Genomic DNA, 11,940 nt, shown 5'->3' on the forward strand with positions numbered 1-11,940 from the left:
AGGCCATCTGGGGACTGCCCCACCTGGGGATTCATCCTGTCTGCAGACACCAATCCCAACACTATTGCCTTTGCCAAGAAGCACTTGCCGACAGGAACCTGGTGTTCCTTCTCCTTGGGAGGTTCAGCCAGCAACTGACCAATGCAGATGTGGATGCTGGAGCTCAGGCACCCTGGTGGTGGAGTTGGGGAAAGGACTGGAGGAGCTGAGCGGGATTGCATCCCCATTAGAAAAACAACATAGGCTGGCCTGACCACCTAGTTCTCTCAGAGACCACCAACATAGGACTGTACAATGAGGGAACCATGGCTTCAGATACATATATAGCAGAGTATGGCTTTGCCTGATGTCAGTGGAAGGGGAGGCCCTTGGTCTTGTGGAAGGTTGATGCCCTAGTGTAGGGAGATGCTGGAGGGGTGGGGAGGAATAAGGAGGGTGGGTGAGAAAGCACTTTCATAGAGAAAAGGGGAGGAATGAGAGCAAGGTTGTGGGATTGGGGGCTTGTTCAGGGGTAACTGGAATGTGGAATATCATTTGAGAATGATTAATAAAAACTGGAAATTTTCAGTAAGGATTGTACAATAAGGTTTGCTGAGAAGTAACATTAATCTGATAAATAGCATTTGTAATCTGTAATAAACTTGAAACTAAGTATGTATAATATACTAGACAGTGAGTATGCAGTTACCATTCCCAATGGGAACAATATGCTATGTATTATTAGTTTCCACAATAATATTTTTAATTCCAATTGATAATATATTAACACTAAATAGAAGAATCAGTTTTTAATTAATTTTCTAATAAATAAAACTTAAATGTCAGTGTTTGAATAGATTAACCTGACAATATATAACCACAATTTATTCAAAATTCCTTTTAAATTAATTTATTTATTTAATCACTTTACATCCTGGTCATGGCTCCCCTACCCCTATTCTTTTTCTCGTCCCACCCTGACAAATCCCTGTCCCCATTAGTCACTCCCCTTCTCCTCAGAGAAGGGGAAGCCCCTCTTTGGTACCTCTCTACCTTGGGACACCCAGTCTCAGTAGAACTAAGTATATCCTCTCCTACTTATGCCCAACTAAGAAGTCCCAATATTGGAAGGGGTTCCAACGACAGTCAACAGAGTCAGAGATAGGCTCTCCTCCAATGAGCAAACCCACATGAAGACCAAGAGCTTATCTTAGGATATGTGTGAATCTCTCTCAGAGGTAGAAACAAAATAGTCATTGGAGATAGATGGAGTGAGGAAATGGGTGAGAGAGAGGGTGAGGAGAACAGGGATGGGGATCAGGGATGGGGATGGGGGTGTAGAAGGCTGGAAGCAAGAGTGACAATTGATGGGGAGCATCTCTAGGAGTGCCCCTATCTGAGACTATTGCAGGGTGCAGGCGGTGATAAGGAGACTGAAGTGGCCACCTCAATAGCCAGGTGGAACTTACAGTGAAGGGAGGGAGATATCAACTAAACCACAAAACCTTCAATCCAAAATTTATCCTGCCTATGAGATGCACAAGGATAAAAATAGAGCAGAGATTGTGGAACAGCCAGTCAATGACTGGCTCAACTTGAGACATGCCATGTAAGTGAGCCAATCCCCAGCATTATTAGTGATACTTTGCTATGCTTGCAGACAGAAGCCTAGCATAACTGCCTCCTGAGAGGCTTCATCCAGGAGTGGATGGAAATAGCATCAGAGACCCACAGCCAAACATCACAGGGTGTTCTGGGAGACTCGAGAAAGAGTAGCGGATAGAATTGAGCTAACAGCAGAGGACAAGGACACCACAAGAAGACCTACAACATCAACTAACATGGGCCCATGGGGGTTCTCTGAGACTGAACCACCACCCATGGAGCATGCATGCAGGGCCTGGACTTAGACTCTCTAGATATTTATTGCTCAAAATTCTTATTTCTGTGTTAACTGCAAAGCAATATCTTTAACTTGAAAACTCATTGGCATTGGCTTAACTAAGATCTCTGTTAGCATTCAGCAAGTATGCTGATGAGTGCAAGCTAATTTTGTTTCTATGGTGTGTTATATTCCTTACTAACAGTTGAAATGAGTATTTCATCAGGCAGCCTAGAGCAAAAAACAGGTTTCATTGTGACTGTAATATGAAATGATTAAAATGAAATTTTGTACATAAAGAAATATCAGTTAAACCTCAATTCACAGTTTCATGTCATGCTAGAACAATTTGTCGTCTGGAACTCATTTAGAAAACAGAAATAGTTATGAAAGTAAGAAAACTTAAGGTTAAATATGGCCTTTGCAGATTAAATGTTTTATGTTTTATTTGTTTGTATGTTTTCAGATACAATTTCATTGTACAACCAGGCCAGTCTTAGACTCACAATCTTCCTGAATAAGTCATTTGAGTTCTGGTATTATAGGAGAGTATCCAACTAAGCATTTCAATTTTAATAAAATATACTGATAAGAATGAGAGGACGTATATTATCTTATTGTTGTAAATGTAAATTGGTATTTCATCTCTGAGAATAAAATTTAGGAAGAAAACATTGTCTTAAAAATAGAAACAGAAGGTGCTTTACCCAATTCATTCTATGAAGTCACAATTACTCTGATACCTAAACCACATAAAGACCCAGCAAAGAAAGAAAATTTCAGACCAATTTGACTTATGAATATCAGTGCAAAAATACTCAATAAAACCCTTGCAAAACGCATCAGAGAACACATCAAAACAATCATCCATCTTGTTCAATCAAGTAGGCTTCATCCCAGGGATGCAGGGATGGTTTAATATACAGAAATCCATCAACGTAATCCACTATATAAACAAACTCAAAGACAAATACCACATGATCATCTCCTTAGATGCTGAGAAAGCATTTGACAATATCCAACACCCCTTCATGATGAAAGTCATGGAAAGGTCAGGAATTCAAGGCCTATACCTAAACATAATAAAAGCAATATATAGCAGACCAGTAGCCAACATCAATCTAAATGGAGAGAAACTTGAAACAATCCCACTAAAATCAGGGACTAGACAAGGCTGACCACTTTCTCCCTACCTATTCAATATTGTACTTGAAGTCCTAGCCAGAGCAATTAGACAACAAAAGGAGATAAATGGGATACAAATTGGAAAGGAAGAAGTCAAAATATTAGTATTTGCAGGTGATATGACAGTATATATAAGTGACACTAAAAATTCCTCCAGAGAACCCCTAAACCTGATAAATAGCTTCAGTGCAGTAGCTGGATATAAAATTAACTCAATCAAATCAGTGGCCTTCCTCTACACAAAGAATAAACAGGCTGAGAAAGAACTTAAAGAAACAACACCCTTCACAATAATCACAAATAATATAAAATACATTGGTGTGACTCTAACTAAGGAACTGAAAGATCTGTATGATAAGAACTTCAAGTCTCTGAAGAAGGAAATTGAAGAAGACCTCAGAAGATGGAAAGATCTCCCATGCTCATGGATTGGCAGGATTAATATAGTAAAAATGGCTATCCTGCCGAAAGGAATCTGCAGATTCAATGCAATCCCCATCAAAATTCCAACTCAATTCTTCACAGAGTGAGAAAGGGCAATTTGCAAATTCATCTGGAATAACAAAAAACCTAGGATAGCAAAAACTATTCTCAACAATAAAAGAACCTCTGGGAGAAGCAACATGCCTGACCTCAAGCTGTACTACAGAGCAAGTGTGGGAAAAACTGCATGTTACTGGTACAGCGACAGACAGGTAGATCAATGGAACACAACTAAAGACCCTGAAATGAACCCACACACCTATGGTCACTTGATCTTTGACACAGGAGCTAAAACCATCCAGTGGAAAAAAGAGCATTTTCAACCAATGGTGCTGGCTTAACTGGTGGTTAGCATGTAGAAGAATGCAAATTGTTCCATTCTTATCTCCTTCTACAAAGCTCAAGTCTAAGTGGATCAAAGACCTCCACATAAAGCCAGAGACACTGAAATTGATAGAGGAGAAAGTGGGGAAAAGTCTCGGAGATATAGGCACAGGGAAAAAATTCCTGAACAGAACAGCAATGGCTTGTGTTATAAAATCAAGAATTGACAAATGGGACCTCATAAAATTGCAAAGCTTNTGTAAGGCAAAAGACACTGTCAAGAAGACAAAAAGGCCACCAACAGACTGGGAAAGGATTTTCACCAATTCTAATTCTGATAGTGGACTAATATCCAATATATACAAAAACTCAAGAAGCTAAACTCCAGAAAATTAAATAACCACATTAAAAAATAGGGCACAGAGCTGGACAAAGAATTCTCAGCTGAGGAATACCGAATGGCTGAGAAGCACCTGAAAAAATGTTCAACATCCTTAGTCATCAGGGAATGCAAATCAAAACAACCCTGAGATTTCACCTCACACCAGTCAGAATGGCTAAGATCAAAAATTCAGGTGACAGCAGATGCTGGTGAGGATGTGGAGAAAGAGGAACACTCCTCCATTGTTGGTGGGATTGCAAGCTTGTATAACCACTCTGGAAATCAGTCTGGCAGTTCCTCAGAAAAGTGAACATAGTACTACCAGAGGATCCAGCAATACCTCTTCTGGGCATATACCCAGAAGATCTTCCAACTGGTAATAAGGACACATGCTCCACTATGTTCATAGCAGCCTTATTTATAATAGCCAGAAGCTGGAATGGACCCAAATGTCCCTCAACAGAGGAATAGATACAGAAATTGTGGTACATTTACACAATGGAGTACTACTCAGCTGTTAAAATCAATGAATTTATGAAATTCTTAGGCAAATGGATGGATCTGGTGGGTATCATCCTGAGTGAGGCATCCCAATCACAAAAGAACTCATATGATATGCACTCACTGATAAGTGAATATTAGCTCAGAAACTTAGAATACCCAAGATACAATTTTCAAAACACATGAAACTCAAGAAGAAGGAAGACCAAAGTGTGGATACTTCATCTCTCTTTAGAATGGGGAACAAAATACCCATGGAAGGAGTTACAGAGACAAAGTTTGGAGCTGAGACAAAAGGAAGGACCATCCAGAGACTGCCTCACCTGGGGATCCATCCCATAAAGAACCACCAAACCCAGACATTATTGCATATGCCAGCAAGATTTTTGCTGACATGACCATGGTATAGCTGTTTTGTGTGAGGCTAAGCCAGTGCCTGGCAAATACAGAAGTGGATGCTCACAGTCAACTATTGGATGGAACACAGCACCCCCAATGGAGGAGCTAGAGAAAGTATCCAAGGATCTGAAGGGGTATGTATCCCTATAGGAGGAACAGCAATATGAACTTACCAGTACCTCCTGAGCTCATGTCTCTAGCTTCATATGTAGCAGAAGATGGCCTAGACAGCCATCTTTGGGAGGAGAGGCCCTTGGTCTTGCAAAGATTATATGCCCCAGTATATGGGAATGCCAGGGCCAGGAAACAGGAGTGGGTGGGTTGGGGAGCAGGGCAAAGGGAGGGTATAGGGGACTTTCGGGACAGCATTTGAAATGTAAATGAAGAAAATATCTAATAAAATTTTTTTTTAGAAAAAGAAAACACTGTGTTGGAAACTTTAAGCTCCTTAGAGTTTATTGTGTACAACACAATACAAAATCCTCTTATTCCTTCCAATCTACAAAATTATAATAATTTTATAGAAAAACCCACATTTATGATGGAAATTTTATCTGTCATCTTGTATAGGATATGTATCCTTAACGTCTAGTAAAATGCCATTTTAAACACTGCCAGAAGGTATTGTTTTTATATATGTTCAATGCCTGCATAATTGTACTCAAGCAAAGCAAGTGGTCTTCATAAACTGTGTGCATCTCATGTTCTCGGTCACTAAATAGCAGGCTATAAGACTAAAGGAACAACTTCCACAGAAGACTAAGGAGTTTTGTCTCTGGATTGTCTGTACCCCTGACACTCAAGGTTCCATCCTTGGCTCAAAGATGTTAAACTTTACACTCTTTGGCCTTTAGACTCTGTTTCTTAATCACATGTAACACACACACACACACACACACACACACACACTAACACACACACACACACACACTCTTGCTTTTGTTATTCTGGAGAAACTTAATGCAGACTTCAAATTAATGTCACTATGGCAATGGATGCATATGCTTTCCCGTGGATAGAGTGAAATGGCATTTTCAATACTTGCTTCTCTTAAAATCAGACTAAATTCTAGAATTAGATTGTTTTAAGTTTCAATGTCCTTGGAAATTTAATTTCTATGTCAAAGATAGGAAGTAGTAGTATATCAAATATAAACAAATGAACAATTCTGTGTTAAATAAAGGAGGTAGAGAAGAAAAGGGGGAGTAATGCATGTCAGAGGTGACTAATTTCTAGATTACTTCTGGAAAATGTTAAATACATAAATTAAAAAATAAAAATGTAAAGAACACCATTACCGTTTCATCTAGATTCAATAGTTATCCACATGTCTTTAATTAATAATACATGTATTCTTCTTGGTAAACAAATGTTTTCTTAAGTAACAACTATCAATTACCAGTCTCTACATTTGTCAGTGATAAATTGACACTAAATTATATATAATCCTCAGGCAATTTTACCAGTTTTAACAATATGTTTATGTCATTTTTCCAAATCCTGATTTTACCCAAGATTCATGTGTTGTGTTTAGTTTTGTTGGAGAAATTCTGAGTTTGTACTCAGAGTTATAAGAAGTAGAATTCCTTCCACCAAAGAAATAAATGGAACATTTAACAGTTTCAGTTATTTCCATTGCTAGAAAGAGGATGAGGATATATGAGAGATAAGAATCAGAAAATGATTTACCCATATATTTCAAGCTTAATAGCAGAAACTATTAACTGAATGTTAGAAAAAAGTTTGTAAGGTCAGAACTGTAAAATGATAGGAAACTTTTAAAACAACCATTGGGAAAAAATAAGAAATATTGCTGATGGAGGAAGTGGAAGATTGTCTTTCAATATTGAGGGCAGAGATAAGGTTGAACACCTGAATTTCATGGTGTCACCATCTGAAGATTGTGTGACTTGCTGTGTCAGCACCTGCAGCCTTGCATGGGGAGAGAAAAATATATTTCTGGGGTTTCCCAATTCGAGGGTGTTTTTCATAAATATTCGAAAAATGGACAATAGGGAAACTAGACTGAATTTTTGATAATGGTATTGTAGTAGCAAACACAATGGCCATTGCCCAAAAGGCCAAAAACAAATAAATGTGAGTAATGAGGAACTTGCATGGATGCATACAGATGAAGCCAGTGAGTGTTCAAGATGCAAGGCCACTTAAATGTGGATAAAAAGGAAGAGAGACAAAAACAGCCCAGGACTGAGCTTTTGCATTCATCTTGTATTCACATGAGACTCCATCTTTCAATTTTTATTCACATTTAAAGAGATGGAAGATGACAGGGAAAACAAAATACAAAGGATGAAGGGGATGAGAAAAGCACTCTGAAATTGAAGATTTTGAACTTTCTAACTAAAAGTAGTAACAGACAGTAGAGCAAGGAAGATCTGGTGATGGCCACTGGAAATGAGATGAAAAGAGGTGATACTGAGGAGATATGCAGATCAGATCAAAACACAGTTTTGTAGTTATGTGTGTGTGTGTGTGTGTGTGTGTGTGTGTGTGTGTGTGTGTGTGTGTAATTTTTGTTGTATTTTAGATATTGTTGACATGTGTCTGAAGGTCAGAAGGTAATTTTCAATATTTGGTTTTCTCCTACTCTGTGGATAGTGGCCACTGAAGTCAGCTTGTTAGACTTCTGGCAAGTTCAGCAGAGCCATCTTTTGAGGGCAAAATTTCAGATAAAATTGAAAGCTAGTAAAAACCATCAGGAAAATGAAGATGAGCGAGAAAAATCACCAAAAATAAACTTTGTTTGAAAATCGAATAATGAAACCTAATATTGGGCATTAAGCCTATCTGAGACTCTAACTTACAATGCTTAGTTTCAATGTATATAGGGAGAAATATGGAGTCAACATGTTGTCAATGGCCATTCAGACAATGGAATTAAGGGACTGTAGAAATAGTAAGCTAGTATTCAGAATTTATTTACCAGAGGATATAAACAGGAGACTGCGTGGACTATGCAGTATTGTTCTCAAGGAAGTGACTTCACTTCAGGTAAGGCAAATAGATTCAAATTAAGGCTTTCTTAGAAATGTCAGGGGTGCTCTGGAGAGCATGCAGTCCTTACCATAATTCCTACTTTTATTAGAAGGATACCAGCTTGTTCTGAGGTGATGGTGTTTGAATGAATCACGCTTCAGTTCTGTTTTGAGGCTCTGGAGACACTTAGGGTAGCTTCAACTTCATTTGTGTTTACAGGAAGACAAGGCAGCATGTGAGAAGCTGAAGTTCACACTGTAGGGAGGAGGAAGTGAGTGTCCACAGGGGAAGCGAGTGGGTCTAATTTTGAGAGACCAGAATAGGAAAATTTATCTTGAGCGTAGCTATTCCGAACCTCAGAACCAAGGGTTTGCATAATCCATAGATGGAACAAGGCATTGTTTGCACGTAGTAGGACTTAACAAATTAGTAACCATAGCATTAATTAGAGTAGGCAGATCCCTTTCTGTCTGCTAGGGGATTGAGTTTCAGGAAAAATTTCTCTGAATGAGGTTTGCTTTTCTTTCTTTATATACATGCTTGTTATCTTTATCTGTAGGGTTTTCTGTTTTGTTTTGTTTTGTTTTGTTTTGTCTTGTTTTGTTTTGTTTTTGCTTTTCTATGTTTTTTAATGATTCTATTTTGTTTATTGCTCCAGGAAAACATTTGAAAATATATGAAGTTTGCTCATATAATAAATTCATAGCTAATTTATTTTTATATTCTAGGATATTGATATTATTTTATTTCTATATCTTAAATGTTGCAACTCTGTGGCATAATAAATATGCATCTGTAGGGTTGTCTTGTAACTGATACTGAAGTCACATTATGTATGTGTATATAATTCACTGATTAAATTAATATGCATAAATATCTGTGAATATATTATTCAAAACATATTAGACAAAAATAAAACTTCTTAGGAAATAAAATATCCATCTAAACATTTTACATATTTGTTGTCTAAGTATTTCAAATATCTGTTAATACAATGTTGTTTATTGCTTCATCTTATTAATATGTGTTGCCCATTTTACGACTTGCAATGTCTCAAAGATGTAGGAATAAAATCATGTGCATACATTAATAAACTGTTAGCATCAAGTTCACTTAAAAGAGAATAATTAGAAATTTTAATACTTATAAATTTTTTCACTTTAAATTTTCATTTATTGAAATTAAAGTAGAGTTTATAAAGAGGTGGAAATAATTGCTAGTGCAGTTTAGGCTCATAATTCTCACTGTCGTTGAACCATTAAGTAGTCCTGAGAAACCTGACTTTGCAACTTTCAGCCAGCGTAGTAATGAGGCTCTAACCCTTTCCTCTTAACTAAACCCACACTAAACCATATTTCAGGCCATTATTTTTATACATTCATAAATAGTATAAGTAGTATTACTTAACTAGAGTGAAATTTCCTTTTATATATAGTTATTTTAATCTACTACAAGGTTAAACTGTGTGATTATAAAGACCTTTAAAGAAATATGTTTATTAAAGCTTAGGGGAACTTATACCTGACACAGCTTTTATGACCAAGAACCTGAGACTATCTAGCTCAGAGACCTAGAGTAAAACCAAAAATTACTGTTCTACAAAAAGTGCAGAGCAACAAAATTTCCCCTAAACACATTCATTAATCTCATAGATCAGTACCTTGCTCAGACATCAACAGAGACACTTCCTACTGCAGCAGACAGGGAAAATACAGAGACCCCCAAAAGTATGTAGAGAGTTAGAGACCTTTGGAACACTCAGTTCTAAACTGATGTCTTCATCAAATCCATCCCGTCAGGGTTCAGGGAACCCTGCAGGAGAGGTTGCAGAGAGAGTGTAAGAATGTAAGTCAGAGGGCATAGAGGAAAACAATAAAACAAGATTCTCTAAATCAACAGGACATAGGCAGTATGAATTCACAGAGCTTGAGTCACTATGCACTGGCCTGTATGGGTCTGTATGGGTCTCCTAGATCTAAAAGAGGACGTAGACACATGCTTCCATCCATAACCCCAAAGTCTCCAATTGATAACCACTTGCAAATGAAAATTTAGTTTTCTCCAAAAGGAATTTCACCAGGGGAAACAAGCCACTCTTAAGGGTAAGTTGAAAAGTCAGCAGTAGATGAGATGACCAACAGCAAACCATCTCAAGGGCACCTTAGGAGCTTCTTGTCTAATAAGATTGTGTGGGTATTTTTGTGTTTGTTTCTACCTTTATCTTACTTTTATGTTCTCTCTCTCTCTCTCTCTCTCTCTCTCTCTCTCTCCCTTTACCCTCCCAAGGGTTCTTTTGATATTAAGACCTCCAGTTAATGTTTTTATGAAATTCCTGACTGTGAAAACCAGTTAGTCTTTTCATCTAAAACTGTTTCTTGGACATTTTCTTGGGCTCTTTTCCTTGTATTTTTTTTTTGTCTTAGGAAATCATAATCAGGATATATTAGGTGAGAAAAATCCATTTTAAACATATTTCAGTAAAAGGAAAAAAGAATTCATACAAACAATAGTAAACACATGTACTCCATCTCGTTCCTTCTACTACTACCCTTTGCATGCTTCCCTTCCAAATGAAGGTATTTTCTTCCTTTTTGACTTCTTCTTTATGTATCTAGTCTAGTTTGTTTGTTTGTTTGTTTTTCCAGCTAGTCTTGGAAATGGTGACTTGGGTGTGTGGTTAATCTATCAAGAGTCACATAATTAAAGAAAATTGACTACTCTAATCCCAAGAACTATTAAATGCCAATAATCCCTCAGGAGGTGGTGGGATTCCACGCCCACCTTTGGCCGTCTAGGCTGGGGTTGTCTGGCTAGGGTTGGCAACATCTTCATGCATGCTGTCACAATATGTGAATTCATACATGCCGCTGCCCTTTTGTGTTTGGAAAATACCAGAGTGCTTTATTTAAAAGCTGATTGATTACATCAAAAAGAAGGATGAAGCTTTCTTACCATGGTCCCTGTGCTTAAACTGTTCTTGCACATGTTCTATTTCTGAATAAATTAGCAGTATGTTTAGTATATAACAGCAAAGACAAGTCTTACTGTATCTTGAGAATTGACATAATTTGACACAGAAAAAATAGATTTACACTAGATTAGCCCATGCATGATTGCTTGTGATATAAGACAGTGATCTTTTCCTATTTAGATTCATGAAACAGATATTTTCTATGTTTTAATGGAACATTTATTTGTGCCTTACAGTTTTCAGGATGTCATATTTTTATAACTCAAAAGATAAGATAAAATTTGACTCTTTCTATATATGAAGCTATCTAAAGTAAATAAGTGGAGTGTGTGTTGGAGTTCATCATGTGTGTGTTGTGTAACCAATGTGCTATAAAGAATTCTCCCTATTAATTTCCGATTGGTCAATAAAAGGCTGGGGCTTATGACTAGGCAGAAAGGATAGGAAGGCAGGACTTAGAAGCGAGTGGGGAATCTCAAGAGAGTGCATGAGGAGAAGGAGATTTTGAAAGAAGAGAGAGAGGAGGCTACCAACTGACAGGATGAACTGTAGAAGCATGGGGACAAGAGAACTGCTCCCTGGGGACAGGCTGATGGAGCAGAAGCAGCCCCAGAAGCACCTGATTGGCAACAGACTGTCAACTGTGTGGGTTTTAACAGGTGAAAGGATTAGAGTAGCTCAGACCCATCCCAGCACAGTGCTTACAGTTCATTAATAAAGTATAGTCTTTCTGTATCCTTTACTCAGGAGCTATACAACCAATAGTGGGGCAGAACTCTCCAACAGTTGTGAGGAGTGAAATAAGGGAATAGCAACACTCTGAGAAAAGTAATTTCT

The sequence above is a fragment of the Mus pahari genome, chromosome 4 (assembly GCF_900095145.1).
Source record: "Mus pahari chromosome 4, PAHARI_EIJ_v1.1, whole genome shotgun sequence".
Taxonomy (NCBI): domain Eukaryota; kingdom Metazoa; phylum Chordata; class Mammalia; order Rodentia; family Muridae; genus Mus; species Mus pahari.